At 35.0% G+C, this 15,975-nt stretch overlaps 1 pseudogene; it reads left to right on the top strand.

Annotated features, from left to right (window-relative positions):
• Window positions 1-2,982: 2,982 nt before the first annotated feature.
• Window positions 2,983-10,620, top strand: LOC149156422 (insulin-degrading enzyme-like 2 pseudogene; annotated as a pseudogene).
• The last annotated feature ends 5,355 nt before the right edge of the window (window positions 10,621-15,975 follow it).

The following is a 15,975-nucleotide window of genomic DNA, read 5'->3' as shown; positions in this document are numbered from 1 at the left end:
CATTGCCGAGGAGTGGAGAAAAAAAGTTAATTTTCTCTGGCTATTAAAATCTACATCTTGAAGGAGAATAAGATTTAGATATGAAATATTGGCAGTGAATCATTCATTCATCTGGTGACTCCATTGGAATTTTTTTTACTGAAGAGTATTTTTCGCTGATAGAAAATGAGGAAGCAGCATGGAAAGACCAGGTATCAAATGCTGATATTCTTCACAGAATTCTTATTCTTTTTCATCAATTCTATTATCTATTTTCCCTTACAGGTCAAAAGGATCATTTCCTGTTTTGTATATTCTGACCAGTCCAAATCCTCAGTTGCGTTCTTTCCCTTGAAACAAGAAGATTTGTTATCTGCATGTATTGTAAATATTGATCCTATTCCTTATGTTGAATCAAATTATCGAAATCATGTTTGCATTACAATCCCTCTTGAAAATAACCATTGTTGTCAACCTGTAACTAGAGGGACTTATTCATCCTCTTTGACAGTCACTACTTCACCTTGCAAACGACCCACTACTATTTAGTCCAAAATCAGGGAATTTTTTAAACCCCTGAAGTTTCCCTCAATTCTTCATGATTACCCTCCAAAATATTTTAAATATTTTCCTCAATTCAATGGGGAAACAATGTTACAACAAAGAAACATATTCTAGCCTTTGAATGCTTTGTTGATAAACTTGATATTATGTATGAAGATGTAGTTTTGAGACCGTTTTATCATTCTTCAAAAGGAGATGCTCAACAATGGTTTCAACATTTAAAAGAAGATTTTATTGACTCATGGAAAATATTTCTTGACATTTTCCTAAGATACTGGGGTGAACATAAAGCTCATGAGCAATATCTTTCAGGACTATATGCAATGCAGAGGAAGAGTAATGACATAGTTACCAAATTCAATAGGAGGTTTAAGAAGTTTTACTTCAGAATGTTAAAAGAAATTCATCCGCGTAAAGTTGCTACTATGGTATACTATTTAGAATCCCGTCATTCTGATAAAGCTTTTTATCTCAGGGAAAGGTGACATAAAACCTTGGAGGAAATGTTTATTGATTCCCAAGAAATTGAGGATAACTTGTGGGCTTTTAGGAAGCTTCTAGATCATAATATGCATGAAAATATGGAAATATCTCAGCAGGAGAGGGAATCTAAAAATTGATCATTAGATTTGAATCTAAACTTTTCTTCTTCTTCTAATCTTAGAGTTTTCAAATCAGATTTTTCCAAGGAGTCAAACAATTTGTGTCAGCAAGATATTTTACACAAGCAATAGATGGTTTTCCCTTTCATGAGATGATAAATGGATTTTTCATGGGGTTTCCTGAAGATGATGCTGCTGAAATTGGTGGTTCATGGTCACATTGTACAAAGCATTTTGTTGACAATGATGAGATTTTCCTAGTTTCTAGCAAAAATTTATCACATTAGCAATTTGTTGAGCAAGAACACCTACCACATTATCCAAATTTTTATTTTCAAATTAATTCTTCTTCAGTTGAAGAGTGCGTTAAATTGAACAAGAAGTTGTATGGACACATCTCTGAGAAAAAAAACCTTTTTATCAAATAGTGTTAAAAGACAAATTGTTATAGAGCCATCCAAAAGAATGTTGAAGCTACTGATCAAAAAGATAGATAGATATATATATATATATATATATATATATATATATATATATATATATATATATATATATATATATATATATATATATATATATATTATGCATTTTATGATCCTATAGCTGATTACTTGTAGTCTTTCAACAATTTGGAAAAGAAAGAACTTTTGCATTTGATATGTTTCACTAAACATATATCAGCACCTATTCATCATTCTCTTTTGTTCTTGCACCTACCTCTTTTTCAGGTAATTGGCATCATATCTAGCACTCAAACATTGTCCTAGTGTCACTTGAAGGTTGATTACACTTGATTGAGATCAACTCTGTGTATAAGTAGGAGTATTGTATATAAATAATCTCATCCATAAAGCATTTAATTTTCAATTTGTAGTGGTTTTAGCTCAGACTTATAATTGATGAATAAGGGAAACAGTTCTGTTCAGAACAGGTTTTGGAGATATTTCATATTTCAAGGTTTTCATATTTTGACTCAATACCCAACAAGGCTACTAGCCTGCAGTTCTCATTGTCCTTCCAGCTAATATATTGTCCCCATTTGGAGCCCATATTGTGGCTCAACCTTGCACAATTAACATATTTGATATTTTTCAAATAAGGATGGCGCTAAGTCTTCAGTTTCCTTGATGCATTGTAAAGAGGTATTTTTCATAACTCTTGTTAAAAAAAGGTTTTTAAAATTTGGGCAAGAAACTAGCTTTTTAAGCAATTTTCTGTTATCGGCCCCTTATTAAGGAAAGCTTGAATTTTATTAAAATTATTGGGGCTCTAGACCCAATCCCCAAATCCTCATTCCATCTTAAATATATCATTGGAGTCCAACCCAATAACAGGTCACAAGGAAGTATGAAACACAAGGTGCTTAACCAAGGGAGAAGCCCATGAAGGGGTTAACACTAGTGCTCAATGAACCAAAGAAATGTGGGATATTGGCTCTCCAAAAGAAAATATACATATTATATATAATGTGCCGACATGACATGACGATGTAAAGTGAAATGTAGCCCATATAATGGAATTATAGGACAATTTTGAATTTTGGATGAGGCATAAGAAGGAATTGAGTGAAAGAGAATCATGTCTCACGAGAACAACTAATTCATGAAAATGTCAATTATATGTCTTACCTTGAATAGTATGCAGATAAGACACAATTTGATACATGGCTATCTCATACAAATTGAATACTCAATAAGCTGATGGGAGCTCCTTAAGTTGAATGCCACAATTTAGTAGTATGTGATTTGCATTTCTAGGGTCAATTTTTGGTAATTGGTAGTGTTAGCAGAGGAACTAAAGCACTCTGAATAAGAAGAGAGAGTGTCTAATAACAACAATGGAGCAAGGTAGCGATGTTACCATAGTGAACTCACTCAATGAAAAAAGGGAGTACAAGAGGGTTGTCCTTCTGAACACTTTACAGGTTCTCCTTATCAATGATCCTAATAACTAACATGGTTGTTGTGTCCACAAATTTATATGTTGTATCATTTAGCGACCTTGAAGGCTTGGAGGACTTAGCACACTTTCTTGAGCATACGTTGCTCTATGAAAATGGGAAATACCCTTTGGAAGATAGTTATATGTAGCATCTTACAAAGCATTGGAGGTGGTTAAACACATTTACTAACTCCGAAGATACCGACTTTCATTTTGATGTGAATGTTGATTATTTTGAAGAAGCACTAGACATATTTGCCCAATTTTTCATTCATCCCTTGATGTCACCTGATGCCATATCAAAGGAAATAAATGTAGTTGATTCTGAAAATAATAAAAATATTCTGGTGGATGCTTAGAGGTTGAATCGGTTGTAAAAACATATAAGTTCCAACGACCATCCATTTCATAAATTTTTCACAAGGAATTTTGATATCTTGGGAGTGCATCCTAAAGCAAAAAGAATGCATGTCAAAGAGGACATGATTAAGTTCTATGAAACCTACTATTCTTCAAATCTTATGCATCTTGTAGTATATGGGAAGGAAAAAATTAAGGACCTTCAAAAAATTGTGGAATCCAAATTTAGTGCAATTAAAAATACTCAATGCAGCCATCCTTATTTTGTGGGTAATCCTTTTCACTTTGAGCATTTACAAATTCTAGTGAGAACAATACTAATTGAGGAGTACCACATTTTAAGTATTTTATGGCTAATCACTCCCAAACTAAAGAATTATAAGGAAGTGCTTCAAGATATCTAGGTCACCTCATTGGCCATGAGGGAAATTGCTTATTGTTTTTCCTTCTTAACAGCTTTGGTTGGGAAAGAAACTTGGTAGTAGGATTTTAAAATAGAAGAAAGATTATTCTTATAGATTTGTTTGCAGTGGTTATTTGAATTAAATTAGGAGCCCAATTCCATGTAATCTGAGATGATAAGTGTTCAAGTTCATGAATATTCAAAATAATTTAGATGTTGATGTTAGAAATTGTAGCAAGAAAGGCTCAATTTGACTTTTTCCTTGGTCAAATTGAGTAATTCGATTTTCCACATCAACAGGATGACTTGGATTGCAGTTAGCTTAAGTGATATGGCCTTGTTACTTAGTTAAATCAGTGAATTCGAGTTTGTAGGCTTGGAGTAGGGTTGTGCATGTAGTGATTACTAAAATTTAGCAATCTAGTTCAGTTGTTTTCAATTGAACTCAATTAACTGAGCTCTAGTCATTAATTGAGTCAGATTAAGGCCAGTAGAGTAGTAGAACTGTTGTTAACTCATAGATATCTCAGTTAAACTAGTCAATAAGCTAAAAATAGCCCATACATGGATGAAATTCGAATTCCCTAGTTGGAGTGGAGGAAAATGCACATTGTAATCATCAATTGTATACTATTTGAGTGTACAGGCTTGCCAATTAAGAAGGTGATAAATTCATTAGGATTTTTGAAAGGAAATAGGGAATTCCCTTATTATTTAGGAGCTCAATTGTTCTTGAATTGCGCAAGGAAATAGGAGGAAGCTGGAGGATGAAATTGGCTAAGTGTTGGCAAAAGTAGGACAATCAGTAGGAGAACAAGTTTACAATGCAAGGTGTGCTTCAGAGTTGAAGCAATACATTATAATGGTTTCTCATTCTCATCTGATTAATGAAAAACAATAGAGGGGTTTTTCGCAGCTGGGTTCCCTTGTAAAATCATTGTGTTCCTTGTGTTTTGACGGTTGCATGTCATTGCATGTCTTTCTATCTTGTGATTTTCTATTCTGCATATTGTAGAAGATGTTGGGAAAAACACTGAGACGGGGGGGGGCGTGAATCAATATTTTTTTAAAAACTCACAATAATAATTTTCTTTTCTAAAATTTATACGCGACTTGACTGAACCCAACTAGCGTATATACATGATGATTTTAAAAAAAACTAGCATATGCTCAGTAAACTTGTAAAACAATTAATTATTTATCTGTTAAACTTGAACCAGAATGTAAGAGATTTATTATGCATTTGACAAGTAGTAAACATGTGTAGTAATAACATAATAAATTATCACACATAAGTAACACACATGAACACCAGGATTTAAGGTGGAAACCCAATGTGGGAGAAAACCACCGATGTTGTCATCTCAGTCTTCAAAATTTATTAATATCAAAACTTCCTACATTCTTGTACTGGTGCAGACTCATACTAGTATGCAAACACCCACCTGTTGAAGACTACAACCTTCACTCATTCTCCATCTCCTACTAGAAGGGAGCTCCAACCCCCTGATCTGATCACCAACTACTACTGGCAGGAAGCTTCGACTTCCTCACTGAAGGCTCCAACCCTCAGCAACATCCATGGACCATGTTTCATGAATTTTCACACTGGATCCAATATCAACACTTATGCTCAATCATCACTGTAATACAATCATCAATCTCTGACACACAAAATCAACCAATCACTGAAACCCAATCAACTAACACTTAATCAAAACTCAACCAATCAACTGGAATAGTCAGATCAATCTAACCAGTACACAGAATTTAACTCAGAATACTGCATCAATACACATAATCAACTGCAACCCTGATCAGTCAAATTTCAAAACATATACGCTACTTCGCTTAAGGAAACCTACGTGTATATGCAATTTTCTATATAGAAACCCACGTACAGAGTTTAATATACTAAAAACTGAAAACTTGACATTTGCAATTCTTAAAAATAACACTGAATCATACTCAGATCTACTGCAACACTCTAAACCAATCACAGAACTATCTCTAATCTTCAATCACAATCAACAAGTAATATTAACATTCTTCAATCAATCCATAACCACATTCAACTTCATCATTCAATCATTTCTACTTTAGAAATTATCACTTAACCCATATCAATCATGAGGACATCATTGACAGACAGTAGAGAAGCAACAACACTGATCAAGTTGATGAGTCATTTATGAATAGAAACCCTTACTTTGTATACACTACTTTAAAGAAGTGAAGCCACGTGTATACGTGCTTTTCCCGATACCAATCAGCGTATAGATATGCAAATTTTGACCTAAAATTGTGCAGCTCTTCAAAACTTCAGAAAGACCTAGATCATAATATTCAAAGACAAAAACATGTGTCAGTACTTAGATCTAGTCAATCCATGAGCAGATCATACAATGAAAAGTCATTTCAGGTCTCATGATCTCGATCCATCATTGTATTCATCGGTGCATAATTATTTCAGATCTATGTGACAATTATGGCCCTTACAATGCAAATATACTTCAAATTTAAGTATTCATAAAAAATCCTTTCACTTGCACACTTAGGACTTTGATCTTCACCTCTTTATATAGTTTAACCCTTATCTAATACCATGGGGCAAAACTACACAAGTGCCAGTGGTAATCTTTGACGGGATCAATATCTGTTGTCGTGCTCATTACTGTGGGCCAATACCATGGTAAGGACCCTTGGTATTTAGAATGCCATGGTGAAAAAACCATACGCTACTTTTCTTTACCAAACTCGTGTGTATACGCGACTTGGCTTAACATAACCCACACATACTTCTTGAACTTCCAACTTTATCATTCCTCTACCTCTGAACTGCCATGCATTTTTCAAAGAACTCTGTCACATCTGTAAACACATCTTGTTTATACCTTTAACAAGTAGATTTTCATCAAGAGACAATTCATCAAGTAAGTTTCCATTCATCAAATAGGTTATCATCAAGGACAACTCATCAGGTAGGTTTCCATCAAGGACAACACCTAATTCATAATGCCAATAGAAGAAACTAGTATCTTATCATTTCAGTTTGTTTTCATCAATAGTAGAAAATATCTTTCCATTCCTTGTGAATATATCTTCTCCCTCAGTGATTTCAATTTGCAAATTCAATGAAACAGATTTCTTCCATGTGGGAAAATGTATTTCAATGGAGTGAGATTGAATTATGCCTTGGAGGGAACCTTGAATTACATAGATTGGAAGGATAGGATGGAAATTATACTCAATGATAATGAGGTGTTGGATAACACCAAAACTGGCATTCCAAAACCAACAATATCGGATGCACAACAATTAGCCCAATGTAAGAAGGATACCGCAAAATCTAGGAGGATCATCCTAGAGGGTGTGAGAGACCACATAGTCTCAAATTTACATGGAAAGGAACTCCATTTGATATGTGGAAGATCCTGACTAATTTATTCAAAAATAATAGTGATGCTAAGAAATTGGCATTGAGGGACAAGCTCAGAAACATCTAATTGCATAAAAATGAAACCATTCCACATTACCTCTCTAGATTCACTCAGGTTTGAGATAATCTTGGACGAGTAGGATAAAATGTGGCATCTTCTGAGCTAGTGATCCTTGCTCTCCTAGGCCTTTAGAAATCCTGGCGCAACTACCAAGACTCTATAAATTGAAGGGACAAATTGCAAAATTTGGAGAGGCTTTGGTCTGATTTGGTGCAGGAAGAAATTCAAAGGAACACTAGAGATGGAGTAACATCCATTACATAGGAGGAAGAAAATTTTTCCTTAGAAGGGAAGGGAAATAACACAAGGGCAAGAAGTCCCAAGGAAACCCTAAGTCTAGCCAAAACCATGGCAAGAAGAAGGACCTTAACAAGACAAAATGTTTCCACTACCACGAATATGGACATTATTCAACCAAGTGTTTGCATAACAAATCCAACAATAAGGCTTCAAGAGGAGTAGGAAGTGAAGCTCTCGCCTCACAATTCGAATTGGACTTCACCCTGATTGTATACATGGAAAGAACTGTAATGGGGAGTGTGTGGTACCTAGATTATGGTGCCTTGTTCCATATGACAAGATGCAAAGAATTCTTCAGTATTCTAGAGGAGAAGGACCTTCAAATGCAAATAGAAATTGGAGATGATGGGAGGTATAGTACCAAAAGAATTGGCATTGTCACCTTTAACAGGGACTCAAGCTCCCATCTTCATCTGAAAGATGTTATGTATGTACTTGGGTTGAAGAAGAATTTGATTTATGTAGCTGTATTAGAGGATAGAGGTTATGATATTATGTTCAGCAAGGGAAAATATTTCTTGGAGCATGTAGCTATAGGGAAGGTGAAACAAATTGGAGTTAGAGTGAAAAATATCTACAAACTTGAGCTGGATGCTTGCGTTGAACTGAGTAGCAAGGAAAAAATGTGCAGAGTTGAGATGTTGGAGAACTTTAGCACAAGCGCATGGGACACTTACACCATGGGGCCTTAAAAATCATGCAACAGATTACCACCGGTCTCCTGAAATGGACCCTTTACCAACATGATGTCTACAAGGGATGCACATTGCGGAAATATGTCGAATCCACCTTCTAGGGCTGAGATATCTGAGCAGAAGCAATCTTGGAGCGAGTCCACTTTGATGTATTTGGACCATTTTCTACATCCTCTATAGAAAAACACATGTATTATGTGGTTTTTGTTGATGAATTTTTTAGAAAATGTTGGATCATCTTCATGAGGAAAAGGGATGAAGTTTTTTCCAAATTTGTTGATTTCAAAGCATTGGTTGAAAAGGGGACTGATCAGAAATTAAAATAGCTAAGAATTGATAATGGAGGATAATTTGTATCTAATACCTTCAAGGAATTTTATGCCAAAGAGGATATTAGAAGAGAACTGATAGCAGCTCATAACCCGCAATAAAAGGGGGTAGCTAAAAGGAAGAACATAAGCATAGTGGGAGCAGCAAGAGCTGTGTTGCATGATCAAGGGTTGTCATTACATCTATGGGAAAAAGAATGCAACACCGTAGTTTAATTTCAAAATAGGAGCCCTCATAGAATACTTGGCATGATCACACCCGACGAAGATTTCCCTAGGAGGAAGATAGATGTATCTCATTTTTGAATTTTTAGAGATATTGTGAATTATCATGTCTTCAAGGATAACAAGAAGAAATTGGAGCCTACATCTGAGATGGGAGTCTTTGTAGGATACACAAAGACTCCGAATTTGAATAGAGAAGGTTATGAGATGGTCTCTAGAGTATCCCACTGGAGGAAGAGCTTCTAGTTACTAAGGAGGAGCCTCAAAAAGAGCTTCAAGATGTTGTGGTGCAGCCACAAGTGGAGGAGAAGACAGGAGGCTGAGTGGAGGCACCCACTCAACCAGAATCTTCAAGAGAGGGGAGGAAGATAGCCAGAGAAGATGACAGGTTGGTGTAAGATGTTAGGAAGCATGTAGGAGTTACTACATCCTTGCGAAGGTTGAGGAGGTCACCAGACAGGTATACTGGTTACATGGAACTCATGATAGAACTCATTTATTTTTAGCCTTCTTTATTTGAGGAAGCAGTTTCTCAACCAGTGTGAGTTGATTCATGGTGGAGGAATATGAATCCATCATGAAGAACAATGTATGGGAGGTGGTGTCAAGACCAAAGAACAAGCCATTGATTGGTTCTAGATGGATTTACAAAGTCAAGCATGCAGTTGATGTGAGCATTGAGAAGTATAAGGCTATATTTGTGGCCAAATGCTTCTCACAAGTAGAGGGAGTTGACTATGAGGAAAGTTTTTCCCTCATGGAAAAATATTCCTCAATCAGAACCATTCTAGAATCATTTGCATAGATGGGATGGAAAATCCACCATATGGATGTGAAAACTTCCTTCCTCAATGGAGTGGTTGAGGAATAGATTTATATAGAGCATCCAGAGGGGTTTGAGACATATGAAAGTGAGACACATGTGTGAAAAATTAGGAGATCCCTTTATGGTCTCAAGCAGGCACCCTGATCACAGTATACTCAGATTGACACATATCTCAGTGGATTGGGCTTCACCAAAAGTGAAGTAGATGCTAATGTCTATCACATTGGGGTAGATGGAAAGTTTCTTATCTTGGTATTGTATGTTGATGACTTTATACTTACAGGGGATGATAATTTGATCCACTCTTTCAAGGAGGACCTTGCAAGACATTTCAAGATGAAGGACATGGGCTTGATGCATTACTTCCTTGGGTTGGAAGTATGGTAGGGAGATGGAGTGTTGTTTGTGAGTCAGGGGAAGTATTCTTTTGAAATACTACAAATATTTCATATGCAGGACGACGAACCTATGGACACACCTCTAGCTACAAATTGGAGAAAGGAGCATAGTTCTTCAGGAGAGGTAGTAAATGCTACCATCTCCAGGTAGCTTGTGGGATCCTTGATGTATCTAGTGAAAACAAGGTCTGACATATGATATGCATTAAACAAAGTCTTTCAGTAGAAATCACATGAGAGAATTTTTTGGCTGACGCGTTTCGAACCAATTCTATCATGTGATTTCTATCGAAAGACTTTGTTTAATTCATTATGGATCACAGAATCTTGAATACAGAAAATATGATATGCAATTAATCATTTGATTCAAGCCATGGTGAAGCCTACCAAGTTGTATTGGAAGGAAGCAAAGCATGAGTTAAGGCACCTTAGAGGTACAACCAAGTATGGGCTATGGTATATAAGGATAAAGGGAGTGAAGCTCAAAGGATTCACTGATGAAAATTGGGCAGGGAGTCCATCAGAAAAGAAAAGTACTTCAAGTGTTATCTTCAGTGTTGGGTCTGCAACTATTTTATGGTATAGCAAGAAACAAAGGTCTGTGGCACTCAACTTAGTAAAGGCTGAATACATGGTTACAATTCAAGCAACAAGTAGGACCATATGGATGAGGAAAATACTTGTGGGTATTTTTAGTCAAGAGATGGACCCGAGAGTGATTTATAGTGATGATCAGAGTTGTATTAAACTCTTTAAGAATCTAGTATTTCATGATAGGTCCAAGCACATTGATATTTGGTACCATCACTTGCAGGATTATGGGCAAAGGAGAATCATGATGCTACATTACATTCCAACTAAGGAGAAGGATGCATATATCTTAAAAAAAGGAATCGTTAAGAGGAAAATTTGAATTCCATAGGTGTAGGACAGGGTGGTGCAAAATCTCTTTCTTGCTAAGAGGGAGTATTAGAAATTGTAGCAAGAAAGGCTCAATTTGACTTGTGCCTTAGTCAAATTGAGTAATTCAATTTTATACATCAACAAGATGACTTGGATTGCAGTTAGCTTGAGTGGCATTGTCTTTTCACTTAGTTAGATCAGTAAATTCGAGTTTGTGGGCTTGGATTAGAGTTGTGCATGTAGTGATTGCTAAAATTTAGCAAACTTGTTTATTTATTTTCAATTGAATTAAGTTAACTGAGCTATAGTCATTGATTGAGTCGGTTGAAGGTCAGTTGAGTAGTATAACTATTATTAACTCACCAATCTCTCAGTTAAACTAGTGAAATAGCTAAAAATAGCCCAGACATGCATGGAATTCAAATTTCCTATCTAGAGTGGAGGAAAAGGCACATTGTAAGCATCAATTGTATACTAGTTGAGTGTACAAGCTTAGAAGTTAAGAAAGTGATCAATTACTTGGAATTTGCACAAGGAAATAGGGAATTCCCCTATTATTTAGGAGCTCAATTTCTCCTAAATGGAGAAATGAAATAGGAGGAAGTTGGAGGCTTGAATTGGCTAAGTGTTGGCAAGAGTAGGAAAATCAGTAGGAGAAAAAGATTACAATGCAGGGTGTGATTTAGATTTGAAGTAAGACATTATAATAGTTTATCATTCTCATATGGTTAATGAAAAGAAACGAAGGGGTTTTTCCCACTTGGGTTCCCTTGTAAAATCATTGTATTCCTTGTATTTTGATGGTTGCATGGAATTTCATGTGTTTCTATCTTGTGATTTTCTATTCCAGAAATTGTAGAATAAATTTGTATCTATTGATTTCAGTTCGATTTCATCAGTAGTAGCAATTTTCTTTCTATTTCTACGGTTGAAGAGATCTATTAATTCCTCTAGGCATTATGTAATGCTTTGTGAATGTAGTTGTTCCAAGGGCTATCTATGGCAGTCGACATCATCATCCTCACCATAAACAATCATTCTCCAAAAGACAATATCGATAGTTATCATGATAATAGTGCCCTAGATAGTATATGTGAATCACTGCACAAAAGGATGTTCTACTAACCAAACCACATATGGAATGTTGTGAGATATAGTCCTCTGAATAACACTAGTGCTTGGGGAAGTTAATGAAAGGAAGTTGGGTTTTTATCTCTGGCAGATACTGAAACAATCAATGACTCATATTGATCCATGCTCTAGATTAACAAATTGTGATAGGGTAAATATTCGAGAGTTAAAAATGGGTGAGGGTGGTGCAAATTTGAATTGCCAAATCTCTCATCACCAAATCGATGGTCCAAATTAATTGTGACACCCTCCCTCAGTTTTTTAAAAATTGCTAAAGATACCTATTGCAAAGTGGTTTTGGGTTTTACAAAACAACTCACGGGTTTCTGATGTATGCATAACAAAAGACATGGGGACCACTTTGTTATTTTCATTTAAATTTTTTCATGTCTAATTAAAAGCCCGATGTTTATATTATTAAAATTAAAAAAAAAGAAGAAGTTGAATTCTATGTTGTAAAAGGATAATATTTAATTTAACATTATATATATTATATTAAATTAATATTTTTTTAATGTTATTACTTCAAAATTCTTTAAAATAAACAATTTTATAACTTTTTCAAGGGTCAGTTTTTAAACTGATTAGACAATTAGACAATGGGACTAGGCCATAAATAAAAGTCGAGAATCAACATTTTGTAGGGGTTTGGAGATTTATTTATTTTTGGCCAGAAGTGTAATATCAAATATTCCTTGGAGGAAAAATAAAGAAGACCAGAATGATTCCAGTTCTTTTATGTATTGCAGTATGTGATGTTTTCTTCTTATTTATTTCACTTCATTTTTATTATTCTTCCTATGGGGTCAATGTAGATGCAACATGCTTATTTTTAAGAATATACAGATTTATTTATGTTATCATAGATGGTAGACGATACTTGTTTTTTTTTTTTTCTAGAGAAAGCCTTAAAGAGCGCTCCATTGCCTCCTTGCTATCATCTCCTTTGTTCTCACTGTTTCATTCTCCATTGCCTTCTCAAGGTGTAAACATTGAATTCCTTTTGGCCCAATGTGATAAACTTGGTTCCAAACTATTTCCTCATCCATTTATAAATTTTAGAAGTTGCAATCATTAAAGTAAATGCCCTTCTAGTCCATTGATTTTGTCTCCAAGATTAAACTGACATTACAATCAAGGGTGTTCTATCTTCAAGAAAATATTTATTAGTTTTGTGAATGTCTCGGGCACTGACCTCCTACCACCAAAGGTTGTCTCTAGGGTTACAATAGAATCAATAATAATTTTCTTTTCTTTGAGCTCACCTTTATTATATTTGGACTTGGTAGAAATTGGAGAATTTTCTGAAGCATCAGGTACTTTTCCTTTGATATATTTCAAGACATCATTATCATCCAATATCACTTCCACCCTAACCTTCCAAGCAACAAAATTTAATGATTCACCCATCTTCTTTGTGTCATTGAAGTATGAGGTAAATATCTTGACCAAGCCTAATAGGCTTCTTCAACTTCTTTAAAAGATTATTTATTTAGTCACTTGACTTCTTGGGCTTGTCTTCACTAATAGCATGCTAATTTTTCACTGTTCTATGCTCACTGCAATCACTTAGCCCAATACTTTCTTCAATTATCAATTAAAATTAATCTTTCAATGAAAAATAACAGTTGTAGATAGAATAGAAAAATGCAATGTATAATAGAATACAACCAACATCAATAGAAAGCGGCACATGATTTGGTCAAAGACCATGGAAAAACTCAATGGGGAAAACCCTTTCAAATTCTTCTTCTATTATATTATCATAAAATGTTCACGAGAGAAATTACAATGTTCCAATTCATCAATTAGGTGTCAAAGTCAAACCTTTGACTATCCAACAAAACAAACTAATCAATATCCAAATGATGAGCCTCAAAGTCAAATCTAGTCAAAGTAAATAGAAACAACAATAGTCCCAAAATGGTCAATGGTCAAGGTCAAATTTCCTCCAAAAGAGCTTAGTAAACTATCCAAAAAATGCAGCCTTGAATGTTGGTCAAAGTGCAATCAAAATAGTCCCAAAGTAGTCCTCCAAAATAGATCAAAGTAAAAGTCAAAGTCTACTAAAACAATAGTTGCAAATCTGTAATCAACCAAGGTCAAAGTGCCTAGGAAAAATTGTCCTCCTTGCCAAAGAATTCGACTTCCAAAATAGATGCAAAATCTCAAGTCAAACCAAGTCAAACTCTTCCCAAACATAAAAAATTCAACATTGGTCAAAGGATGGTCAAAGACAAATTTCATCCCAATCAAAGAAAATCTCTCTCCTCGCACATGTGGAAAATAACTACAATTTTAGAAGTAGTTGAACCTCCAAAGAGAAGAAGAAGATGTGTGTGATGATGCCTCCAAATTGTTGTAAAAAATGCAACAAGAAAAATCCTAATTTAATTTGTCCTTGAATAAATTATGAATTAAATTGTAAATCTAATTCTTATAGCAACTTGTAATAGTTAACTAAGTTAATTTGACTTAGTGAGCTCAGTAAATTCGAGTTGGGAGTCTATCTAGAGTCATGTAGAGTGATCCCTAAATTTTAGGGGCCCAGGTTGAGTTATTATTGAGTTCTAATTATTTAATTAAGTTTAACTGAGTTAAATTTAGTTAAAATAGTTCTAACTGGTGGAGGAATTAGTGAGAGCTCAAGTGAATTAATTTGGATTTAATTCACATGCAGTGATCAATGAGATATTTGATAATTCACTCATACATAACTCATGCATTTCAATTTTGAGAAAGACCCAGTTGAGATTAGAGTGTAGGGACAATGTAATATCAATTGTAAAATCATCTAAATTAAACAAATGATGCATGCAATAAGAGGAATGCCTATGGATGGATTGTACAATTATGGATGAGGATTCCCAATTAAATATGGGATAATTCCCAAGGAAACTACGCAAGGAAGTAGGAGCTTGGTAGGAAATAGATTTGGCTAACTATTGGCTTGAGCTATTTTATGAAGCAGTGAGATATATTGTACTTGTGTAGAGATTGTTCGGGTTGAAAAAGCATTGTGTTTTCTTCTCAGATATTCTAATTAAGGAAATATATAGATAACAAGGGTTTTTAGCCATGGATTTCCCCAAAAAAGTATTTTGTTATGTGTGATTGAAATTCTTCCTTTTTCTACTTCATGATTTCATCGGTCAATTACTGTTTCCGCTGATGAGTAGAGTATATTCAAGTCAATTGTTTTAGCATATTACAATCTGTAGTTCGAATCTACTAGAAAATTATACATGGTATCGGAGTTGAAATCACTATAAAAGAGGAGAATACAATTTTGTTTTGCAGGAGAAATCGAATTTGCAATATCATACTTTAGAGCCAGCGGGATGTCATTCTATGGATTGATACTCGAATATGCCCTTGAGGGTAGTTCGAACTATATTCCTTGGAAGAACAGGATGGAGGCAGTGTTGGAAGACAACGAGATGAATGAATTCATAGATCATGATATCTCGAAGCCTCTAACATCTGATGCTAAAGATCTGGCAAAGTGGCAAAAGTGTGTGGTAAAGGCGAGAAAAATGATCCGGGAAGGAGTTCGAGATCATATTGTCTCGAATATCCAGGGTAAGGAAACTCCATTTTTAATGTGGAAGGCCTCGATAGACCTGTTTCAAAACAACAGTGATGACAAGAAGTTGGAACTAAAGGACAAGCTCCGAAAGATCAAGATGGAGAATGGAGACTCAATACCGAAGTACATGACCAAGTTCACCCAATGTCGAGATGAGCTTGTATGCGTCGGTGTTACTATTGCTAAAGAATATCTGGTGAGCCTAGCACTTCTAGGACTTCCTAAGAGTT

This window comes from Pinus tabuliformis, chromosome 9 (genome assembly GCF_031772625.1).
Source record: "Pinus tabuliformis cultivar Carrire ecotype Pingquan chromosome 9, CPIR1, whole genome shotgun sequence".
In the NCBI taxonomy this organism is placed as follows: domain Eukaryota; kingdom Viridiplantae; phylum Streptophyta; class Pinopsida; order Pinales; family Pinaceae; genus Pinus; species Pinus tabuliformis.
This window is presented reverse-complemented; position numbering and strand designations above follow the sequence as displayed.